Source organism: Triticum urartu, chromosome 7A (genome assembly GCF_056163025.1).
Source record: "Triticum urartu cultivar PI428250 chromosome 7A, HENAU_Tu73, whole genome shotgun sequence".
Classification (NCBI taxonomy): Eukaryota; Viridiplantae; Streptophyta; class Magnoliopsida; order Poales; family Poaceae; genus Triticum; species Triticum urartu.
In genome coordinates this window covers 75,158,308-75,181,841 of record NC_141879.1, presented here as the reverse complement: position 1 = coordinate 75,181,841, position 23,534 = coordinate 75,158,308, and the positions used below count along the sequence as shown (strand labels likewise).

The following is a 23,534-nucleotide window of genomic DNA, read 5'->3' as shown; positions in this document are numbered from 1 at the left end:
CTTATTCAAGTATCCTTTTATTGATGGGAAGCCTCTCCATTCTTGCCGTCAATGTTCTTATCCGGTGATTCTAAAGAAGATACTAACGGAGCTTCAAGTTATCATTATTCGTTCTCTTTCTTCTCCGGTGGATTCAATTCAAGCTTTTGGTGTGGATCATATCCCTTTTTCCTCGTTTCAAATGCCTTCTCATGCCATTGCACCTCATAATCATCCACTTCTCGCTATTCTATTGTTCCGGAGTGTTGAAGATATCTCAGAAGGCTCGTCTTGTCATCCAAGATCCGTTCAATCTATTTCGAGGTCTTATCTTATTCAAGCCATTTAATTCAACCGGTGCTATCTCCTTTTCAAGTAATTATTTCAACGGTGTTTCTCTTGAGTGGGCCCATAACCCACATGTCTTTTCCCAGGATCTTACCCGACTCTTCTAATTTTACCGGAGCTATTCTCAAATCTTTCAAAGTTTGACGCAAGAATGAATTGTCATCAGTCATATGTCTTTCTCCAAGATCTGTCAAATTCTTTTCACCGTTGGCTCAACCTTTCTATTCGTCATCCCGGAGTATCTCAACAATTCATGGTGGTGTTTCTCATCGTCATTCTCTGCATTTGATGACCGAAGAAGAGTTCTTCCTTCCATATCTTACCCGTTCTATCAAAGATTCGTGATTCTAGCTTGATGCCATACTCTCATAATTGTTTTGATTGTGATAATTCTTTTCATCCTTTCGGAGCAATCCAGGAGTCTTTTCAGTCTGATTCTTCGGAGGCCATCATTTCGGGATTATTCATTCTAGCTTTCAGCTCTCATCCTCCAAATCTTACCGGTGCATCATTCAAGTATTATCTAAATCAGCGCGTGATCTATTTGTTTCTCATGTATCAAATTCCCTCAAGTATCTTCATTCATTTTCCAATTCTGTCTGGTGATTTGTGCTTTTGCTATTTCCTTGTTCAATTCTTACGGTGGTTCTTTCAAGAGTTCTTTTCCTTCGTTATCACATAGATTCATTCGTTGTTTCCAAATCCTACCGGTGGTTCGTTGAAGACCTTCCCAAGTTGCAATATATCTATCTTCATCCTTGCTATGAGAATAAGTGGTATGCCAAATCCATTGCTTGTCATCAATTTAAATTGGAGAAGGATACGCATAACGTAATTCTTATTCTTGTTTCATCCAAGTGATAAATTCCTTCCTTCGGAGTTTGTTCATGATGAATAAATTCTTGATTTTCTTTTGTTCATCTTTTCTTTCTCGGAGTTCCAAGCTCTAATTATCACGGAGATTCATCTAAATCATTGCAAGGTTTCACCTTGTGTTTTCAACTTCTCCTTCACTTCTTTTTGATCATTCTTTTATTACCGGAGTTTCTCACGAAGGCACTACATGATGGGGATCAAGCATTATTCATCTTGCATCCCAAAGTCCAATTTGTTCTATCTTATCATTGGACTTCATGTTTCATCATTCACATGTTGTTAAGAATGAGGTATTTTAAATCCACCAATCTCTTCATTCGAGTTATCTTGGGTTATATTTCACCTAAAGATTTCCCTAAGGATTGTTGCTTTTATGGTGCTCATAAATGACCCAAGGCCTTCATTTATCCTTCCGGTGAGATAAGCTTCTCATCTCCTTGTTCATATCAATCCAATCTATTATTTTTCGTTAGTGGCAGAATTTCACCTCATAGCTTTGAGATGTTTTCCATAAGCCCACAACAAGCTTACCCTTTTCGTTGTTGGTTTTCCAACAACTCCGTTCGACCCTTCTCCTAAGGATGCCTTTTCAAACTCTTTTGTGACAGAAGTTGGCTTTTTCTTCTCCATTCTTTTATTTCAATGATCCATCTTCTATTCTCTCTTCCGGAGGCATTGTGATGTTGCTCTTTTCTCTCATCATCTCGAATGGTGAGGATCGTGTTCTTTTCGTGCTTATCCATTTATCCAGAGTGTTGTGTCCTCTGCTCAAGTCCTTTTCATCCTATCAAGCCTTGCATCTCTTTTCAACCGGACTGATGTCCGAATTTGTTCTTCCTTGTTCCTCTTTCCTAACGGAGTGCTTTCAACTTCGTTCATCTTCATTGTATTATTTCTTTCAATTTGCTCAACCTCGCAAGGTTCTTTGGCTTCACTCGTTTGTCAAAGAAGCAACTTAGTTTTACCTCTCATCTTCCTCTTCCTTTTCCCTCCGGTGACATTCTAGATCTCGAGACGAGATCCTCTCGTAGTGGTGGAGTGTTGTAACGCCCCGAGACCGATGTGCCAGGTGTCTTCCAGTTATTCGCTGTTGTTGCCATGTCATTTGCTTGCGTGTTGTTTTTTGCCATGTCATCATCCGCATTGCATCCTCATGTTTTAAAAACTTGCATCCGTTCCGGTCTCCTAGTTCTCTCCGTTGTCCGTTCTAAGCCCAGACACACTCGCACGCGCCCGCGGCACGTTCGGATATTATTTTATAAGTGGCCAGAAAATGTTCTCGGAATGGGTTGAAACTTGGCGTGCGGCCTTATTATAGTGTAGACAGAGCGCCTGTCAAGTTTCGTCGCATTTGGAGCTCGTTTGATAGCCCAACCGTTAAACATATAGCGGCATTATAGCCGGTCTATCGTCGGACGTTTCCGGTCTCCGGAAAACCTTGCCGGGTTGCATTTCCCCCTCTCCTCTCAGCCCAACCCCCTCTACACAGCCACCTGTAGCCCACCTAAAACCCCCTCCGCTCCAGACCGCCAGATCGAGATCCGATGCCCGAAAACGGATGATAGTTCCCCTAACCCTAGCCCCTTGCTATTTATAGACCCCTCCTTCCATTTTTGGGCACCCCTAGCCCCCCACCTACCTCTAGCCGCCTCCCACCTCCATTTCCGCGCCGCACCACCCCTGCCTCGCAACTTGTCGCCGCCCCTACATCCAGCCGCCGCCAGCCACCACCAATGCCACCTTCCCCGACCAACCCAGCGGCGCCACGTCGCCACCTGACCGCGCCCGCATCCAATCCCCTCGCGCCATGCATCTCAGGCCTCCTCCTCCACCACGCAGGCCCATCCGAGGCCCGCCCCGGGCCGATCTGGGCCCGAGGCGCCCGCGCCTTGCCGCCGCCCGTCCCTAGCGCCCATTCCTCGACCCCCGTTCATCCCACTCGTCCCTGTTCGCTCCACTGCCGCTCGCCGGATTTTGCGCCTCGCCGGCGACCGCGTCAGAATCCGCCGACTCGCCGGACTCCACGTGCTGGCCTGCCTCGATGCCCCCTCTCCTTCCCTTTTGTCTCGCTCTCGCCCGTTCACCATCTCCCTCTCTCTTGCAGGAACTCGGGAGCTCGAAGCCATGACCGCCGCCACCTCGGATCCTTCTCATTTGTCGCCGGAGCTCCGTCCACCGCTGCATCGCCCGGATTCGGTCGCGCGGGACTGGATCCATCTATTCCCGCTTCGTCTCTAGCCCCAGTTGCCTCCCAGCACCCTCCCTCGTCGCCGGAGTTCATCGACGTCGTCAACTTCAGTTCCCTACTCCAGATCGAGCGAGCGAGGAGACCGCGCGCGTTGACCCCGCGCTCAAGGCCCGCCTCCAGTGTCATCGTGGGCCGCGTGAGCAAGGCCTAGCCCAGCCACTGCTAGATCCTAACCGCACCACCGAACGGGCCAAGCCCATGGGTGAGCAGCCCCAGCCCTCTCTTGTGCACTATGGGCCCAGTCAGTTTCAGCCCATGTTGTTTTTTCCCTGAACAAATTTGTCTATTATCCAGTGTAAAACAGTTTTACAGAAAACCCCTTGTTATTCATGCATATCATAACTCAATAACCGTGCATCGGTTTAAAATGATTTATACATGTAACTTGACTAGAATTTCATCTAGTTTCATAATATCCAACTTTCATGCATGTTTGAGATGTTTAACTTGCTGTTTGCATTAAATTTGCTCTATGGACATGCCAAAATGCTTTAATTCATAACAAATTAACCGTAGCTCCAAACTTAACAAACTTTATATGTATTTGGGGTATAAAAATGCCTAGTTTAACATGGTGGCTCTACTTTGCATGTTTAAAAACTCTAAAATTGTGTTTAGGGCAGAACAGTACGAAACCTAAAATATGCACATGAGGAGTTTCCGGACTTGCTGTTTTGTTGTTCCGGCCTCATTTAAACTTGCCTAAATGTGTAGTTTTCATTTTCTTCACCTCTTGCCATGTTAATCAACATTTAATATTGTTGGGTACATAAATGAGATCGAACTAAAAAACTTGAATGTGGTGTTCCGTCAATATGCAACTCGTTGCATATTGAGCTCCACTTAATTTGTAGGATTGTTTGTGCACTTTGCCATGCCATGTATCATTAAACCGGACATGCATCATACTTGGTTGTGCATCATGCCATGCTTATGTGGTGGTTGTTTACTATGTTGTTTGTTCCTTTCCGGTGTTGCTTCTTCGGGTTAGTTCCGATAACGTCGTGTTTGTGAGGATCCGTTCGTCTTCGTCCGTTTGTCTTCTTCTTGGACTCGTTCTTCTTCCTTGCGGGATCTCAGGCAAGATGACCATACCCTCGAAATCACTTCTATCTTTGCTTGCTAGTTGCTTGCTCTATTGCTATGCCTATGCTGCGATACCTACCACTTGCTATATCATGCCTCCCATATTGCTAAGCCAAGCCTCTAACCACCTTGTCCTAGCAAACCGTTGTTTGGCTATGTTACCGCTTTGCTCAGCCCCTCTTATAGCGTTGTTAGTTGCAGGTGAAGATTGGAGTTTGTTCCTTGTTGGAACATGGATATTTGTTGGGATATCACAATATCTCTTATTTAATTAATGCATCTATATTCTTGGTAAAGGGTGGAAGGCTCGGCCTTATGCCTGGTGTTTTGTTTCACTCTTGTCGCCCTAGTTTCCGTCATACCGGTGTTATGTTCCTTGATTTTGCGTTCCTTACGCGGTTGGGTTATAATGGGAACCCCTTGACAGTTCGCCTTGAATAAAACTCCTCCAGCAAGGCCCAACCTTGGTTTTACCATTTGCCACCTAGCCATTTTTCCCTTGGGTCGGCCAACCCAAGGGTCATCTTTATTTTACCCCCCCCCCCCGGGCCAGTGCTCCTCTGAGTGTTGGTCCAAACTAGAGCCCCTTGCAGCGCCACCTCGGGGAAACTTGAGGGTTGGTTTTAGTTGTACGGATTGCTCATCCAGTGTGCCCTGAGAACGAGATATGTGCAACTCCTATTGGGATTTGTCGGCATATTTGGGTGGCTTTGCTGGCCTTGTTTTACCATTGTCGAAATGTCTTGTAACCGGGATTCCGAGTCTGATCGGGCCGTCCTGGGAGAAGGAATATCCTTCGTTGACCGTGAGAGCTTGTGATGGGCTAAGTTGGGACACCCCTGCAGGGATTTGAACTTTCGAAAGGCGTGCCCGTGGTTATGGGCAGATGGGAATTTGTGTTGGGGAACGCAGTAATTTCAAAAAATTTCCTACGCACACGCAAGATCATGGTGATGCATAGCAACGAGAGGGGAGAGTGTTGTCTACGTACCCTCGTAGACCGGCAACGGAAGCATTGACACAACGTAGAGGAAGTAGTCGTACGTCTTCCCGATTCGACCGATCCAAGTACCGAACGTACGGCACCTCCGAGGTCTGCACACATTCAACTTGGTGACGTCCCTCGAGCTCCGATCCAGCAAAACATTGAGGGAGAATTTCATCAGCACGACGACGTGATGACGGTGATGATGTTCTACCGACGCAGGGCTTCGCCTAAGCACCGCTACGATATGACCGAGGTGGAATATGGTGGAAGGGGGCACCGCACACGGCTAAGGAACGATCACGAAGATCAACTTGTGTGTCACGGGGTGCCTCCTTGCCCCCGTATATAAAGGAGGAAGAGGGGGAGGTGCGGCCGGCCCTAGGGGTGCGCCTGGAGGAGTCCTACTCCCACGGGGAGTAGGACTCCCCCCTCTTGCCTTGTTGGAAAAGGAAGGGGGAAGGGAGAAAGAGGAAAGGGGGCGCCACCCCCCTTCCTTGTCCTATTCAGACTAGGGGGGGGGAGGGGGCGCGCGGCCTACCCTGGCCGGCCCTCCTCTTCTCCCTTATGGCCCATGTAGGCCCAATAACCCCCCGGGGGGTTCCGGTAACCCCCCGGTACTCCGTTAAAATCCCGATTTCACCCGGAACATTTCCGATATCCAAATATAGGCTTCCAATATGTCAATCTTTATGTCTCGACCATTTCGAGAGTCCTCGTCATGTCCGTGATCACATCCGGGACTCCGAACAACCTTCGGTACATCAAAACACAAAAACCCTAATTATGATCGTCACCGAACTTTAAGCATGCGGACCCTTCGGGTTCGAGAACTATGTAGACATGACCGAGACACGTCTCCGGTCAATAACCAATAGCGGAACCTGGATGCTCATATTGTCTCCTACATATTCTACGATCTTTATCGGTCAGACTGCATAACAACATACGTTGTTCCCTTTGTCATCGGTATGTTACTTGCCCGAGATTCGATCGTCGGTATCTCAATACCTAGTTCAATCTCGTTACCGGCAAGTCTCTTTACTCATTCCGTAACACATCATCCCGCAAATAACTCATTAGTTGCAATGCTTGCAAGGCTTAAGTGATGTGTATTACCGAGTGGGCCTAGAGATACCTCTCCGACAATCGGAGTGACAAATCCTAATCTCGAAATATGCCAACCCAACAAGTACCTTCGGAGACACCTGTAGAGCACCTTTATAATCACCCAGTTACGTTGTGACATTTGGTGGCACACAAAGTGTTCCTCCGGTAAACGGGAGTTGCATAATCTCATAGTGATAGGAACATGTATAAGTCATGAAGAAAGCAATATCAACAAACTAAACGATCAAGTGCTAAGCTAACGGAATGGGTCAAGTCAATCACAACATTCTCCTAATGATGTGATCCCGTTAATCAAATGACAACTCATGTCTATGGTTAGGAAACATAACCATCTTTGATCAACGAGATAGCCAAGTAGAGGCATACTAGTGACACTCTGTTTGTCTATGTATTCACACATGTATTATGTTTCTGGTTAATACAATTCTAGCATGAATAATAAACATTTATCATGATATAAGGAAATAAATAATAACTTTATTATTGCCTCTAGGGCATATTTCCTTCAATTTGTTAATGTCCGGTTGTAGAGAACTTGACACTTAACTTAATTAAAATGCATCAACCGCGTGTGTAGCCGTGATGGTCTCTTTTCGGCGGAGTCCGGGAAGTGAACACGGTGTTGGAGTTATGCTTGAACGTAAGTAGTTTCAGGATCACTTCTTGATCACTTCTAGTTCACGACCGTGCCTTGCCTTCTCTTCTCGCTCTCATTTGCGTATGTTAGCCACCATATATGCTAGTGCTTGCTGCAACTCCACCTCATACCTTTTTCCCTACCCATAAGCTTAAATAGTCTTGATCGCGAGGGTGTGAGATTGCTGAGTCCCCGTGACTCACAGATTACCTCCAAAACCAGCTTGCAGGTGCCGATGAGACCGTGCAGGTGACGCAACCGAGCTCAAGGAGGAGCTCAATGAAGATCTCGTTCATTGTGTTGTTTCGTTTCAGTTGATCAGTAGTGGAGCCCAGTTGGGGCGATCGGGGATCTGTAGCATTAGGGGTAGTCTTCTTTATTTTGGTTCTGAAGTCGGACCTTGATTGTATCTGGTTGATGTAATGCTATTTTCATGTATTGTGTGAAGTGGCGATTGTAAGCCAACTCTGTACCTCTTTTCTTATTCAGTACATGGGATGTGTAAAGATTACCCCTCTTGCGACATTGCCTTCAATGCGGTTATGCCTCTAAGTCGTGCTCTGACACGTGGGAGATATAGCCGCATCAAGGGTGTTACACAAGTCCCGCCTCGAGATGGCGATGCTTCATCTCGAAAGTCCTCTCCTTATTTTTTATAGGTCAAAATGACTTATATACCAGAAGATGGGCACCGGAGGTGGGCTGGGCTGAGCACAACCCACCAGGGCGCGCCCTGGTGTCTTGTGCTCACCACGTGGCCCCTTACAATAGTTATTTTCTCCAGTATTTCTTATATATCCCATAAAAACTCCTCGTGAAGTTTAGCTCATTTGGAGTTGTGCAGAATAGGTAGCCCGGCGTAGCTTTTTCAGGTCCAGATTTCCAGCTGCCGGAATTCTCCCTCCTTGTGTGAACCTTGCATATTATGAGAGAAAATGCATTAGAATTACTCCAAAAAGCATTATTACGCATAAAAATATTATAAATAATATTAGGTAAACATGATGCAAAATTGATGTATCAACTCCCCCAAGCTTAGACCTTGCTTGTCCTCAAGCGAAAATCGAAATCGAAAAACATGTCCACATGCTTAGAAAGAGAGAGGTGTTGATAAAAACAAAATACAGACATAGAAGCATCATGTAGATTATTATAACAACAAAAAACTTAAACACAAAACTTTTATCATAGAACTTTTAACATAGACTTCTCATGCATAAGTAACAATTCATCACAACATCAAAGTATAAAGCATAAACTCTATTGGAAAACAACAAACTATGTTCTAACTCAACTTTGCAACTACAATTCATCATGTTTTCAGGAAGGGTCATGTATCGGAGCCTTTAGGAAAGTCCACATACTCAACCATATCATATAGTCTTCTATGATTGCTAACACTCACCGCATACACATGAGCAAAACGTTTCAACCGGACACATAGAAAGATAGGGGCTTATAGATTTCGCCTCCCAAATACTCACCTCAAGGGTGATGTCAACAATAATAAGTCATGCTACCCATATCCAACTGGATATATGTGCCTAGATCTTTCCTCACCGCATGATGCTTGCGACAAGAGAAAAATAAAAAGGAATAGAGAAAAAAACTTTGACTCTTGCATGAAAGTAAATACATAAAAGTATAAGATAGGCCCTTCACAGAGGGAAGCAGAGGTCGCCATGCGCTTTTTGTTTTTATGCTCAATCCCTTAGTGCAAGAGAACGTCACGTTATATTGCCCTTATAATAGCAACCTTTATAATGTAGTCTGTCGCTTTTATTCTTTGCCATCACAAGTTCGTACAATGCTCAATTTTCTCCTACACTAAATGATCTAACACCTTTAGAAGCAATTTTTATTGCCTTATTGCACCGATGACAACTTACTTGAAGGATCTTACTTAATCCTTAGGTAGGTATGGTGGACTCTTGAAAATAAGATTTGGGTTTAAGGGTTTTTGGATGCACAAGTAGTATCTCTACTTGGTGCGGAATTTTTGGCTAGCAAAGATGAGGGGCAAGCACCACATGTTGAAGGATCTATGACAATATAACTTCTATGTGAATATGAACAAACATAAATTATTACGTTGTCTTCCTTGTCCAATGTCAACAATTTTGGCATATAATATTTTGATGGTGGCTCACAATCACAAAAGATTTCCAAGATAGTGTATTTGCATGTATATCTTCTCTTCCCTTATTAACTCTTTCATGAATTGCATCATTGACCAATGCTATGTTTGTCAATCTCCAATAAAATTTTCTACTTATACCTTTCCTTATGTGATGTCATTACTTACCATAAGATTAGCATATGATCTTTTTCATTTATTTCCTTTCTTTTTTTTGAACATGAAAGTAAAGAAAACAAAACTCCAACTAAACTTTATTATATATCTCACATACAATTACAAAGATAGATCACTAAGAAAACTCTCGAAAAGAAAGGATCGAACTAAACTTTTATTCATCTAAAGCAAAAGATAACTATGGATCGAACTAAGGTAAATAAAGGCAAAAGATAGTGGAGGTGATACAATACCGGGGCACCTCCCCCAAGCTTGGCGCAAGCCAAGGGGAGTGCCCATACCTGATACTCAATTTTCTTTTGGTGATGAAGAAGGAGGTGGTGGTGATGATGTAGAGGGTTTGTCCTTCATGATCAAAAGATTTTCCAGTCTACGGATGATGATCCGGAGGAAGGTGATGTGCTCTTGCAACAAAATATTTTCACGAGTGAGGTATTTATTTTGCACACGAACCGTTTCAAAGATCCGAAAGGCTTCAATCTCAGTGTGGATAAGATGATCATAGTAAGGTTTAAGGATATCTTCTTCTTCCTCCTCGGCAGGCAGGGCTTTCTCTATCACCGGCGTTTGATCTCCGATGGCCTCCTTGCTCTTACCCCCTTTGAGAGGTTCTTCGGGCTCCTCTCTCTTCAGCTCGATCTTCATCAACCAAGCATCCTCTTCTACATTGTTGGAGGAGGGAGAATACATGATGCCTAGCTTAACAAATCTGACCGAAAATAGCAAGAAAAAGAAAACATGAGATTTCTCCATGATACGGAGGTCAATTGGTTCGGGGGGTATATAAAGATTTTTTTATCTTGGGAAACAAGCAAACGGAAGAAAAACGGAGTCCGGAAGGTGCCCGAGGTGGGCAGAACCCACCTAGGCGCGCCTGCCAAGCGCGCCCTGGTGTCTTGTGCCCACCAGGGGCGCCTTCCTGGTTGTTTATTATTTTCTTAATTTTTGTTATATTCCAAAACAGACAGAAAATATTTTTGCAGATTTTGGGGAGTCCGTTTACTTACGTATCATGTACCTCCTCTTTTTTACGATTCTGGAGTGTTCCGGAAGGTTTATTTTATGTGTTCTTCCGGTGTCATATTTTGGATAATATTGCTTTCAACATTAATGGGCGTACCTGAGATATAATGTTTTATTCATTGCCCATTAACAACCTTCGGGTTAGTACCTTCGGCATTATTTATTTTGATGGCTCCAGATCGATAAACCTCCTCGATAACATAGGGTCCTTCCCATTTGGAGAGGAGTTTTCCTGAAATGAATCTGAAACGAGAGTTGTACAAAAGAACATATTCTCCAACCTCGAACTCACGCTTTTGGATTCTTTTATCATGCCATCTTTTAAATTTTTCTTTAAATAACTTGACATTTTCATAAGCTTGGGTTCTCCATTCATCTAGTGAGCTAATATCAAATAACCTCTTCTCACCAGCAAGTTTGAAATCATAGTTGAGTGCTTTAATTGCCCAATAAGATTTATGTTCTAAATCAAGAGGCAAGTGACAAGATTTTCCATAAACCATTTTATAAGGAGACATACTCATAGGATTTTTATACGTTGTTCTGAAAGTGCAACTAATCCCTGGGTGGTTTTGGTAATTCTTAACAACATATAGCTCATTGAACTAATACACTTTCAAGATGATCATTTCAGAAAGTTCAATGATTGGCATGGCATGGACTAGATATGTGGACCCCTCAAAATGCTAAGGACACATATTGGCTCAAGCCCAAGACTCTACATTTTCATTTTAGTGATCCAAGATCACATTGAGTCCATAGGAAAAGCTAATACTATTAACAGGGGATGAGGTGTTGCTTAATGGCTTGCTTGCTCAAAATGCTTAGTGATATGCTCCAAAAGCCCTCAACCACTTTCTCATATCCACATATGTCCCAAACCAAAAGTCAAACTCAGCCCCATCGATTTGATCTATCCGGCGCCACCGAGTTCTTTTGACATAGCCATAGCCAGAAACCCTAATCAGTTTGGTCTCACCAATAGGGATCTCGGTCTCACCGAGATGGGATTGCAAACTCTCTATTTCCCTTTGTAACGTTTCGGTCTAACCAAGATGAGCGATCGGTCCCACCGAGTTCGCAATGCAAACTCTCTGTTTCCTTTTCGTAATGTTTCGGTCTCACCGAAATGAGTGATCGGTCCCACCGAGTTAGCCTGACCAACTCTGTGTTTGCCTATTACAGAAATCGGTCTCACCGAGATTACGTTATGCCCGAACCCTAATGAAATCAGTCCCACCGAGTTGACATGTCGGTCCCACCGAAAATCCTAACGTTCACATTTTGAACTAAATCGGTCTAACCGAGTTTGAGTATTCGGTCCCATCGAGTTTGGTAAATTGTGTGTAACAGTTAGATTTTGTGTGGAGGCTATATATACCCCTCCACCTTTCCTCCATTTGTGGAGAGAGCCATCAGAACATGCCTACACTTCCAACATTCATTTTCTGAGAGAAAACCACCTACTCATGTGTTGAGACCAAGATATTCCAATCCAACCACAAGAATCTTGATCTCTAGCCTTCCCCAAGTTTCTTTCCACTCAAATCATCTTTCCACCAAATCCAAATCTGTGAGAGAGAGTTGAGTGTTGGGGGGACTATCATTTGAAGCACAAGAGCAAGGAGTTCATCATCAACACACCATCTATTACCTTTTGGAGAGTGGTGTCTCCTAGATTGGTTAGGTGTCACTTGGGAGCCTCCATCAAGATTGTGGAGTTGAACCAAGGAGTTTGTAAGGGCAAGGAGATCGCCTACTTCGTGAAGATCTACCCAAGTGAGGCAAGTCCTTCGTGGGCATTGGCCATGGTGGGATAGACAAGGTTGCTTCTTCGTGGATCCTTCATAGGTGGAGCCCTCCGTGGACTCGCGCAACCGTTACCCTTCGTGGGTTGAAGTCTCCATCAACGTGGATGTACGATAGCACCACCTATCAGAACCACGCCAAAAATCTCTGTGTCTACATTGCGTTTGCTCCCTCCAAACTCCTCCCCTTTACCTTCATATGCAATGATTTACATTCCGCTGCTATACTCTTATATTTGCATGTGTAGGTTGATTGCTTTACTTGTGCTAAGTTGCTAAAATCTGCCAAGACTTAAAATTGGGAAAAGGCTAGATTTTTATTTGGTCAAGTATTCTAATCACCCCCTCTAGACATGCTTTCGATCCTACAAGTGGTATTAGAGCTTTGGTCTCCATTTGCCTTGATTTCCATAGCTTTCGTGATCATAGCCTTGGTTTCACAACCTAGGAGAGTATGGCATCTAGCGAGCGAAATTACCACCGTAGAGGTCCTTACTTTGATGGTACTAATTTTGCTAGTTGGAAGCATAAGATGAAAATGCATATTCTTGGACATAACCCCACCATTTGGGCTATTGTGTGTATTGGCTTGCAAGATGAATTCCTTGATGGTAGAGAACCGAATCGTGAAGCTACCGCGGAAGAATTGAAGATGCTGCAATACAATGCTCAAGCTTGCGATATCCTCTTCAACGGATTGTGCCCAGAAGAATTCAACAAAATCAGCCGTCTTGAGAATGCAAAGGAAATTTGGGATACTTTGATTGATATGCACAAAGGTACCGAATCCATCAAGGAATCGAAATTGGATGTGCTTCAAAGTCAGCTTGACAAGTTCAAAATGAAGGATGGTGAAGGTGTAGCTGAAATGTACTCTAGGCTTTCTCTCATCACAAATGAGATTGCCGGCTTAGCAAGTGAAGAGATGACCGACAGATTCATCATCAAGAAGACCCTAAAAGCCTTGGATGGAAAATATGGTACCGTGTGCACATTGATCCGAATGATGCCCAACTACAAAGATCTCAAGCCAACGGAAGTCATTGGTAGAATTTTTGCTCATGAGATGTCACTCAAGGATAAATAAGAGCTTCACAACAAGTCTAGTGGTGCTTACAAAGCCTCATGTGATGCTCCTGCATCATCAAGTGAGAAACAAGCCTTCAATGAAGAATTGAGCCTAATGGTGAATACCTTCAACAAGTTCTACAAGAGTAGAAGCAAGGAAAGAAGTTCCAAGTCAAGGTCCTACAATGATAAAAGATCTTCTAGTCGTGAGCGTAATTGCTACAATTGTGGAAGACCCGGACACTACTCCAATGAGTGTACGGCTAACTACAAAAGAAGAGAAGATTCACCTAAAAGGAGAAGTAGAAGAGAAGAATCACCTCCAAGAGAGAGAAGGAGTAGAGATGATCGTTATGAACGAAGAACCTCTCGCAGAAGCAAGGATTCAGAAAGGAAGGACAAGTCATAAAGGGGCTACACAAAAATAAGACATCAAGCTCACGTTGGTGAATGGGTATCCGGCTCCGACTCCAACCATCACTTCGAGAGAAGTTATCACTCCGACTCAGAATATACTCAAGATGAAGGTGTTGCCGGTCTAGCACTTGTGTCAACCAACTCCTATGACATATTTGACTCACCAAATGAAGGAATTGGAAGATGCTTCATGGCAAATGGACCAAAGGTATCACACCCCAAGTATGTTGACTTCAATAGTGATGAAGATGATTTGCTAGGTGATGATGATTTACTTGTTGACAACTCTATCGATGAAAACTATAATGAACTTGCTATTAATCATGCTAATCAAGATAAAGCGAATGACGATGATAAGAAGGAGATTGAGCGTCTAACTAAAGAATTAAACACTCTTAAGTTAGCTCATGAAACTACCTTGGAGATCATCGAGAGCTTTTAAAGACTCATTAGAGGCTATGCTTTGAAAAGCTCAATCTAGAGCAAGAGCATGGGTTCTTAAAAGCAATCAATGATGATCTTTGTAAGAAAAGTTCTTCATACATTGCCAAGTATTTACTCTTGTCTACTTATATGCCACAAGTAAAATCTAGTAATAAGAGCAAGAAATATTCTTCTTCTAGTAGTAACAATAATCATGCTAAATCCAATGTTGTTGCTTCTAGTAGTTCTCTTAATTCCACTAATGATTCTCTTAGCCAAGTTACACTTGAGCAAGAAAATAGCTTATTGAAGGGAATTAAAGAGAAATGTGTTTACAAGAGCCTTGCCAGAACTAAACAATTTTAGGAAATTGTACGCAAGGAAGGAAGGCACCGGAAGAATCAAGGTGTTGGTTTTGAACGAAAGTTCAACGCCAATGGAGTTGAGTGGGAAGAAGATCAATACCCCAAGACGAAGTTTGTTCCTCAACAAGAGAAGTATGATCCTACTTATTTCAAGGGAACACAAGATCAAGATGATCTTCCACCACAAGACCACAAGAAAAAATGCAAGGACAAGCTTCAAGAGGAGATTGAAGCATTTGAAGAAGCTCCCAAGGCCTTGGCTAAGTGGGTTCCCAAGACTACATCAAGTTCTACTTCATCAAGTACGACTACAACTCCAAGGATTCCCATCAAGTTGATGTGGATCCCGAAGAAGAAGAACTAGAGATTTCTTGAGGGTGACTCCGCCAACATACTTCACTCACATCATTTTGGCAAGAACAAGTGCAAACAACTTCCACATCTTGCACTAGTTTAAGGAGTCACAAACCCTCTTGTTGGTAAGACAAGGGACAAGGTAAGCTAATTCTTCATGGACATCATCTTGTGTGTACTTCACTCTATGTCTATGGATATCCTTGTTTGTTCCTTGTGGGACTAACCCACGTAGGTATTGAAAGTGCAACTCACTCCAATGGATTGCTCCAAATGATCTACATCAACATTGAGCATCCAAATCTTCAACATCTACATGAAGTCATTATCGACAAAACCCAAGGTTAGTTCACCCCTCTTAGGGGGGATATCACATCTAGGGGGAGCTTTACTCTAAGAATTGAGCTAAAGAAACTCTAATGGTGTGAACACAACAATGCTTTATGTAAAAGTGGTAACCCCACTTGTGCTTAAACGATGAGTATGACCTATGATCAAATGTTCTCATTTGACTCCTATGTCAATATACTCATATATAAATGACCTAGTCATCGCCAATTGCTTGATAGATGCTAGAGTGTTTGTGCATGTTTTGCCACATATTTCATTGGCCATTTTATAATCTGAGCATGTTGATTGCATATTTTTTTCCCATTCGAGGACATCCATTTGTTGCTTTGATTGTTTGGCTCTTCTTATTTTTCCAAATGGATGGACAAGAATGACTAAGAACTTCCTCTAGCTATCTATGCTTTTCTCGCCTCAGACTCTATTCATGCTACATCACAAAGTTTGATCAAGTCAGATTCGAACTCTCTGGGTGAGGAGGACTCGGAGTCACAGATTCGTCATAGACTTAAACTTCCAAAACCTCTCTGTGCATTTTGGTCTGACCGATTCATCCTTTTCGGTCATACCGATTTTACTGGGTGGATTTAGGTTTTCAATCTCAGTGCAACCGATTAGAACCATTCGGTCACACCGAGTTGCAGTAACCGCTTGCGATTCTGCATCTCGGTGCCACCGAGTTGTTCCACTCGGTCACACCGACAGGGTCAGGATATATATACTGACGGGTCAAAATCTGGAAATTTCTCCGAAACCTTTCGCCTGCGCATATCCTGCTCTGCCGACTCGGGTCTCTGGATCGTCCTCTTGTCGCCAGTGACCTCCCGCCGCCGGTCTTCGTCGCCGTCAATGGAATTCTCACCGCCGTTGCCACCATAGCGAGCTCATCGCCGAGTTAGGGTATGAGTTTGAACCTTTGTGCAATCCTTACCTCTAATTCTTAGCAAAAAGTCAATGCTATGTTTCTGACCACGTATGAGATCAACCTATCTAGCAAAACTTCCTTTAGGTTAGTTTTGATTTGAAAATTTAGGGCTAGGTTTCCGCCGAACTCATCTCGGACCGACCGAGTTGTAGAAATCGGTCTCACCGATTTGGCTTAGGCCATTGCACTTGTAACTTTTAGCCTGACCGAAACTTGCAAATCGGTGTGAGCGAGTTCAACTCTCAGTGAAACACTAGCAATCTCGGAGTCACCGAACTGTGTCTCGGTCTGACCGATTCCACTAGTTTAGACTCCAAAGTTGCTTCGGTGTCACCGAGTTTAACAAATTGGTAGCTCCAAAATGCTGTCTGTGGAAAACTAAAACTAAGTTTTTGACTCATTTGTTTTGCAAAATCTCTGCAATTTATGATGCTCATCCACTGACGAAGCTATGTACCTAGGGTAGGGTCATAGGCCTGACCTAGACTACCTCCCCAAGGACATCACCCTAAAGCCAGCAGCATTCAAAGGGTACCATCATCCACTCGACCAGAGACATTCCACTCGGAAGGATCAATGTCACTCGACCGTCACAGAAGTCACTCGGCAAACAGAAGATCTGAAGCCACTCTACACAACAACGGTCGGGCGTTTACTCATAGCCTTAAGTACCATTTATGGCAATTTAATACGGACATTACCTGTAACGCTCCACCTTTATGTACATTGAACCCCGCATAACAGAGTGGAGCTGGGGTCCTGGCGCACTCTATATAAGCCACCCCCTCCTCCAGGATAGGGGTTCGCATCTTTTGTAAACACACCACGCATATAATCCAGTCGACCACCTCAGGGCATCGAGACGTAGGGCTGTTACTTCCTCCGAGAAGGGCCTGAACTCGTAAACTCATGTGTACAACTACTCCATAGCTAGGATCTTGCCTCCTCATACCTACCCCCATTCTACTGTCAGTCTTAGAACCATGACAGTTGGCGCCCACCTTGGGGCTGGTGTCTTAGCAGTTTGTTGGAGAAGTTGCAATTTTTCTGATTCCCGTCATCATGGTTTCCGGCGGAGGATTGGCTGAAGGCCGCGAGATCCGTCTCGGCGCGCTTATCTTCATCGCCGACGACTCTGCTTGGCTCCACGAGGCTCCACTCGACGTCGAGGCGCTCCCCGCCCGGGGGGCGACGCACTTCCACGCATGCGTCCGCGCGTCCTTCTTCGGCAGCCGTCGACTCAGTATCAGTCGGCTCCTATGGCAACCTCACTTTCCGTTGCTCGCCGGCGCCAGCGATCGGGTCGATCGCGGCTTCAGCGGTGGGTGAGGCATGCGGTGGCCCGCTGATACGTCTCCAACGTATCTATAATTTTTGATTGCTCCATGCTATATTATCTACTGTTTTGGACTATATTGGGCTTTATTTTCCACTTTTATATTATTTTTGGGACTAACCTATTAACCGGAGGCCCAGCCCAGAATTGCTGTTTTTTTGCCTATTTCAGTGTTTCGAAGAAACGGAATATCAAACGGAGTCCAAACGGAATGAAACCTTTGGGAACGTGATTTTCTCACCGAACGTGATCCAGGAGACTTGGACCCTACGCCAAGGCATTAGAGAGGCGGTCACGAGGGTGGGGGCGCGCCCTAGGGGCGCCCCCTGCCTCGTGGGCCCCTCGGTGCTCCACCGACGTACTCCTTCCTCCTATATATACCTACGTACCCCAAACGATCAGAACAGGAGCAAAAAACCTAATTCCACCACCGCAACTTTCTGTATCCATGAGATCCCATCTTGGGGCCTGTTCCGGAGCTCCACCGGAGAGGGCCGCCATCACGGAGGGCTTCTACATCATCATAGCCCCTCCGATGAAGTGTGAGTAGTTTACCTCAGACCTTCGGGTCCATAGTTAGTAGCTAGATGGCTTCTTCTCTCTTTTTGGATCTCAATACAAAGTTCTCCCCCTCTCTCGTGGAGATCTATTCGATGTAATCTTCTTCTTTTTGCGGTGTGTTTGTTGAGACCGATGAATTGTGGGTTTATGATCAAGTCTATCTATGAATAATATTTGAATCTTCTCTGAATTCTTTTATATATGATTGGTTATCTTTGCAAGTCTCTTCGAATTATCCGTGTGGTTTGGCCAACTAGATTGGTAGTTCTTGCCATGGGAGAAGTGCTTAGCTTTGGGATCGATCTTGCGGTGTCCTTTCCCAGTGACAGAAGGGGCAGCAAGGCACGTATTGTATCGTTGCCATCGAGGATAACAAGATGGGTTTTATTTCATATTGCATGAATTTATCTCTCTACATCATGTCATCTTGCTTAAAGCGTTACTTTGTTTTTAACTTAATACTCTAGATGCATGCTGGATAGCGGCCGATGAGTGGAGTAATAGTAGTAGATGCAGAATCGTTTTGGTCTACTTGTCACAGACGTGATGCCTATATACATGATCATGCCTAGATATTCTCATAACTATGCTCAATTTTGTCAATTGCTCAACAGTAATTTGTTCACCCACCGTAGAATACTTATGCTCTTGAGAGAAGCCACTAGTGAAAGTTGTGGCCCCCGGGTCTATTCTCATCATATCAATCTACATCACTTTAATCTTGCTTTGCTTTTTTACTTTGCCTTTACTTTTTACTTTGCATCTCTATACCAAAAATACCAAAAATATTATATCTATCAGATCTCACTCTCGTACGTGACCTTGAAGGGATTGACAACTCCTAATCGCGTTGGTTGCGAGTAGCTATCGTTTTGTGCAGGTACGAGGGACTTGAGCGTGGCCTCCTACTGGATTGATACCTTGGTTGTCAAAAACTGAGGGAAATACTTACGCTACTCTGCTGCATCATCTCTTCCTCTTCGGGGAAATCCAACACAAGCTCAAGAGGTAGCAACAAGGATTTCTGGCGCCGTTGTCGGGGAGGTTCGCGCAAGTCAAGATTTGACTCCCGACAATGAGCCATTTCTGGCGCCGTTGCTGGGGAGTCTATGAAGGAAATATGCCCTAGAGGCAATAATAATGTTATTATTTTATTTCCTTATATCATGATAAATGTTTATTATTCATGCTAGAATTGTATTATTCGGAAACATAATACTTGTGTGAATACATTGACAAACTAAACGTCACTAGTATGCCTCTACTTGACTAGCTCGTTAATCAAAGATGGTTATGTTTCCTAACCATAGACATGTGTTGTCATTTGATTAACGGGATCACATTATTAGGAGAACGATGTGATTGACATGACCCATTCCATTAGCTTAGCACCTGATCATTTAGTATGTTGCTATTGCTTTCTTCATGACTTATACACGTTCCTATAACTATGAGATTATGCAACTCCCGTTTGTCGGAGGAACACTTTGTGTGCTACCAAACGTCACAGCGTAACTGGATGATTATAAAGGAGCTCTACAGGTGTCTCCAAAGGTAAATGTTGGGTTGGCGTATTTCGAGATTAGGATTTGTCACTCCGATTTTCGGAGAGGTATCTCTGGGCCCTCTCGGTAATGCACATCACATAAGCCTTGCAAGCATGGCAACTAATGAGTTAGTTGCGAGATGATGTATTACAAAATGAGTAAAGAGACTTGCCGGTAACGAGATTGAACTAGGTATTGAGATACCGACGATCGAATCTCGGGAAAGTAACATACCGATGACAAAGGGAACAACGTATGTTATTATGCGGTCTGACCGATAAAGATCTTCGTAGAATATGTGAGAGCCAATATGAGCATCCAGGTTCCGCTATTGGTTATTGACCGGAGACATGTCTCGGTCATGTCTACATTGTTCTCGAACCCGTAGGGTCCGCACGCTTAAGGTTTCGATGACAGTTATATTATGAGTTTATGAGTTTTGATGTACCGAAGTTAGTTCGGGGTCTCGGATGTGATCACGGACATGACGAGGAGTCTCGAAATGGTCGAGACATAAAGATTGATATATTGGACGGCTATATTCGGACACCGGAAGTGTTCCGGATGATTTTGGAGAAAACCGGAGTGCCGGAGTGTTACCGGAACCCCCCCGGGAGAAGTAATGGGCCTCATGGGCCCTAGTGGAGAGAGAGAGGGGCGGCCAGGGTGGGCCGCGCGCCCCCTCCCCCTCTGGTCCGAATTGGACTAGGAGAGGGGGGGCGGCGCCCCCCTTTCCTTCTCCCTCTCCCCCTTCCTTTCCCCCTCCTAGTAGGAGTAGGAAAGAGGGGAGTCCTACTCCTACTAGGAGGAGGACTCCTCCTCCTTGGCGCGCCCTAGGGCCGGCCGGCCTCCTCCCCTTGCTCCTTTATATACGGGGGCAGGGGGCACCCCTAGACACACAAGTTGATCCACGTGATGGTTTTCTTAGCCGTGTGCGGTGCCCCCTTCCACCATACTCCTCGATAATATTGTAGCGGTGCTTAGACGAAGCCCTGCGACGGTAGAACATCAAGATCGTCACCACGCCGTCGTGCTGACGGAACTCTTCCCCAACACTTTGCTGGATCGGAGTCCGGGGATCGTCATCGAGCTGAACGTGTGCTAAAACTCGGAGGTGTCGTAGTTTCGGTGCTTGATCGGTCGGGCCATGAAGACGTACGACTACATCAACCGCGTTGTCATAATGCTTCCGCTGTCGGTCTACAAGGGTACGTAGATCACACTCTCCCCTCTCGTTGCTATGCATCACCATGATCTTGCGTGTGCGTAGGATTTTTTTTGAAATTACTACGTTCCCCAACAGTCTACGCAAAAAGTCAACATACCAAGTACCCATCACAATCCCTATCTCTCGCATTACATTATTTTCCATTTGCCTCTCGTTTTCCTCTCCCCCACTTCACCCTTGCCGTTTTATTCGCCCTCTCTCTCTCTATCCTCCCTCTCTATTTTCCTCTTTTTGCCCGCTTGCCTTTTGTTTGCTCGTGTGTTGGATTGCTTGTTTGTCGCGATGGCTCAAGATACTACCAAATTGTGTGACTTCACCAATACCAATAATAATAATTTCCTTAGCACTCCGATTGCTCCTCTTGCCAATACTGAATCTCGTGAAATCAATACTGCTTTGTTGAATCTTGTTATGAAAGATCAATTCGCCGGCCTTCCTAGTGAAGATGCCGCTACTCATCTGAATAGCTTCATTGATTTATGTGATATGCAAAAGAAAAAAGATGTCGATAATGATGTCATTATTGAAGCTATTTCCTTTTTCGCTTAGAGATCGTGCTAAAGCTTGGTTTTCGTCTTTGCCTAAAAATAGTATTGATTCTTGGAACAAGTGCAAAGATGCTTTTATCTCTAAGTATTTCCCTCCCGCTAAGATCATCTCTCTTAGAAACGATATTATGAACTTTAAGCAACTTGATCATGAACATGTTGCACAATCTTGGGAGAGAATGAAATTAATGATACGTAATTGCCCTACTCATGGTTTGAATTTGTGGATTATTATACAAAATTTTTATGCCGGATTGAATTTTGCTTCTAGAAATCTTTTAGATTCGGCCGCGGGAGGCACTTTTATGGAAATCACTTTAGGAGATGCTACTAAACTCCTAGATAATATTATGGTTAATTATTCTCAATGGCATACTGAAAGATCTTCTAATAAAAAAGTGCATGCGATAGAAGAAATCAATGTTTTGAGTGGAAAGATGGATGAACTTATGAAATTATTTGCTACCAAGAGTGTTTCTTTTGATCCTAATGATATGCCTTTGTCTACTTTGATTGAGAATAACAATGAATATATGGATGTGAATTTTGTTGGTAGGAATAATTTTGGTAACAACGCTTATAGCGGGAACTTTAATCCTAGGCCATATCCTAGTAATCCTTCTAATAATTATGGGAATTCCTACAACAACTCTTATGGAAATTATAATAAGATGCCCTCTGAATTTGAAAATAGTGTTAAAGAGTTTATGAATTCACAAAAGAATTTTAATGCTTTGCTTGAAGAGAAATTTCTTAAAGTTGATGATTTGGCTAGGAACGTTGATAGAATTTCTCTTGAGATTGATTCTTTAAAGCTTAGATCTATTCCTCCTAAGCATGATATCAATGAGTCTCTCAAAGCCATGAGAATTTCCATTGATGAGTGCAAGGAAAGAACCGCTAGGATGCGTGCTTCCAAAGATGCCTTTATTAAAGCGTGTTCTTCCAATTCCTATGAAAATCAAGATGAAGATCTAAAAGTTATTGATGTGTCACCTATTAAATCTTTGTTTTGCAATATCAATCTTGATGAAACTGAATATGATCTTCCTTTACCTAGAAGGCGTTCTAAAAATCCGGAGTATCTAGATCTTTATGATGAAATTGATGAAAGTGGGATTGAAAGAAATAAAAATCTAGATGTTGCTAAACCCACTATATTGGATTTCAAGGAATTTAATTATTAAAGTTGCTCTTTAATTGATTGTATTTCCTTGTTGCAATCCGTGCTAAATTCTCCACATGCTTATAGTCAAAAGAAAGCCTTCACCGAACATATTGTTGATGCCTTGATGCAATCTTATGAAGAAAAACTTAAGTTGAACGTTTCTATCCCTAGAAAACTCTATTATGATTGGGAACCAACTATTAAAATTAAAATTAAAGATCATGAGTTTTATGCTTTGTGTGATTTGGGTGCTAGTGTCTCCACTATTCCCAAGACTTTGTGTGATTTGCTAGATTTCCGTAATTTTGATGATTGCTCTCTAAACTTGCATCTTGCGGATTCTACTATTAAGAAACCTATGGGAAGGATTAATGATGTCCTTATTTTTGCAAATAGGAATTATGTGCCCGTAGGTTTCATTGTTCTTGATATAGATTGCAATCCTTCTTGCCCTATTATTCTTGGTAGACCTTTTCTTAGAACGGTTGGTGCGATTATTGATATGAAGGAAGGGAATATTAGATTTCAATTTCCATTAAAAAAGGGCATGGAACACTTTCCTAGAAAGAAAATAAAATTGCCATATGAAACTATCATGAGAGCCACTTATGGATTGCCTACCAAAGATGGCAATACCTAGATCTATCCTCGCTTTTATGCCTAGCTAGGGGCGTTAAACGATAGCGCTTGTTGGGAGGCAACCCAATTTTATTTTTATTCCTTGCTTTTTGCTCCTGTTTAGTAATAAATGATTTATTTAGCCTCTTTTTTGGTTTTTTTGTGTTTAATTAGTGTTTGTGCCAAGTAGAAC

At 43.5% G+C, this 23,534-nt stretch overlaps 1 pseudogene; it reads right to left on the bottom strand.

Annotated features, from left to right (window-relative positions):
• Positions 1-3,613: 3,613 nt before the first annotated feature.
• LOC147957934 (uncharacterized) overlaps positions 3,614-23,534 on the bottom strand; it is a 35,554-nt pseudogene continuing 15,633 nt past the window's right edge.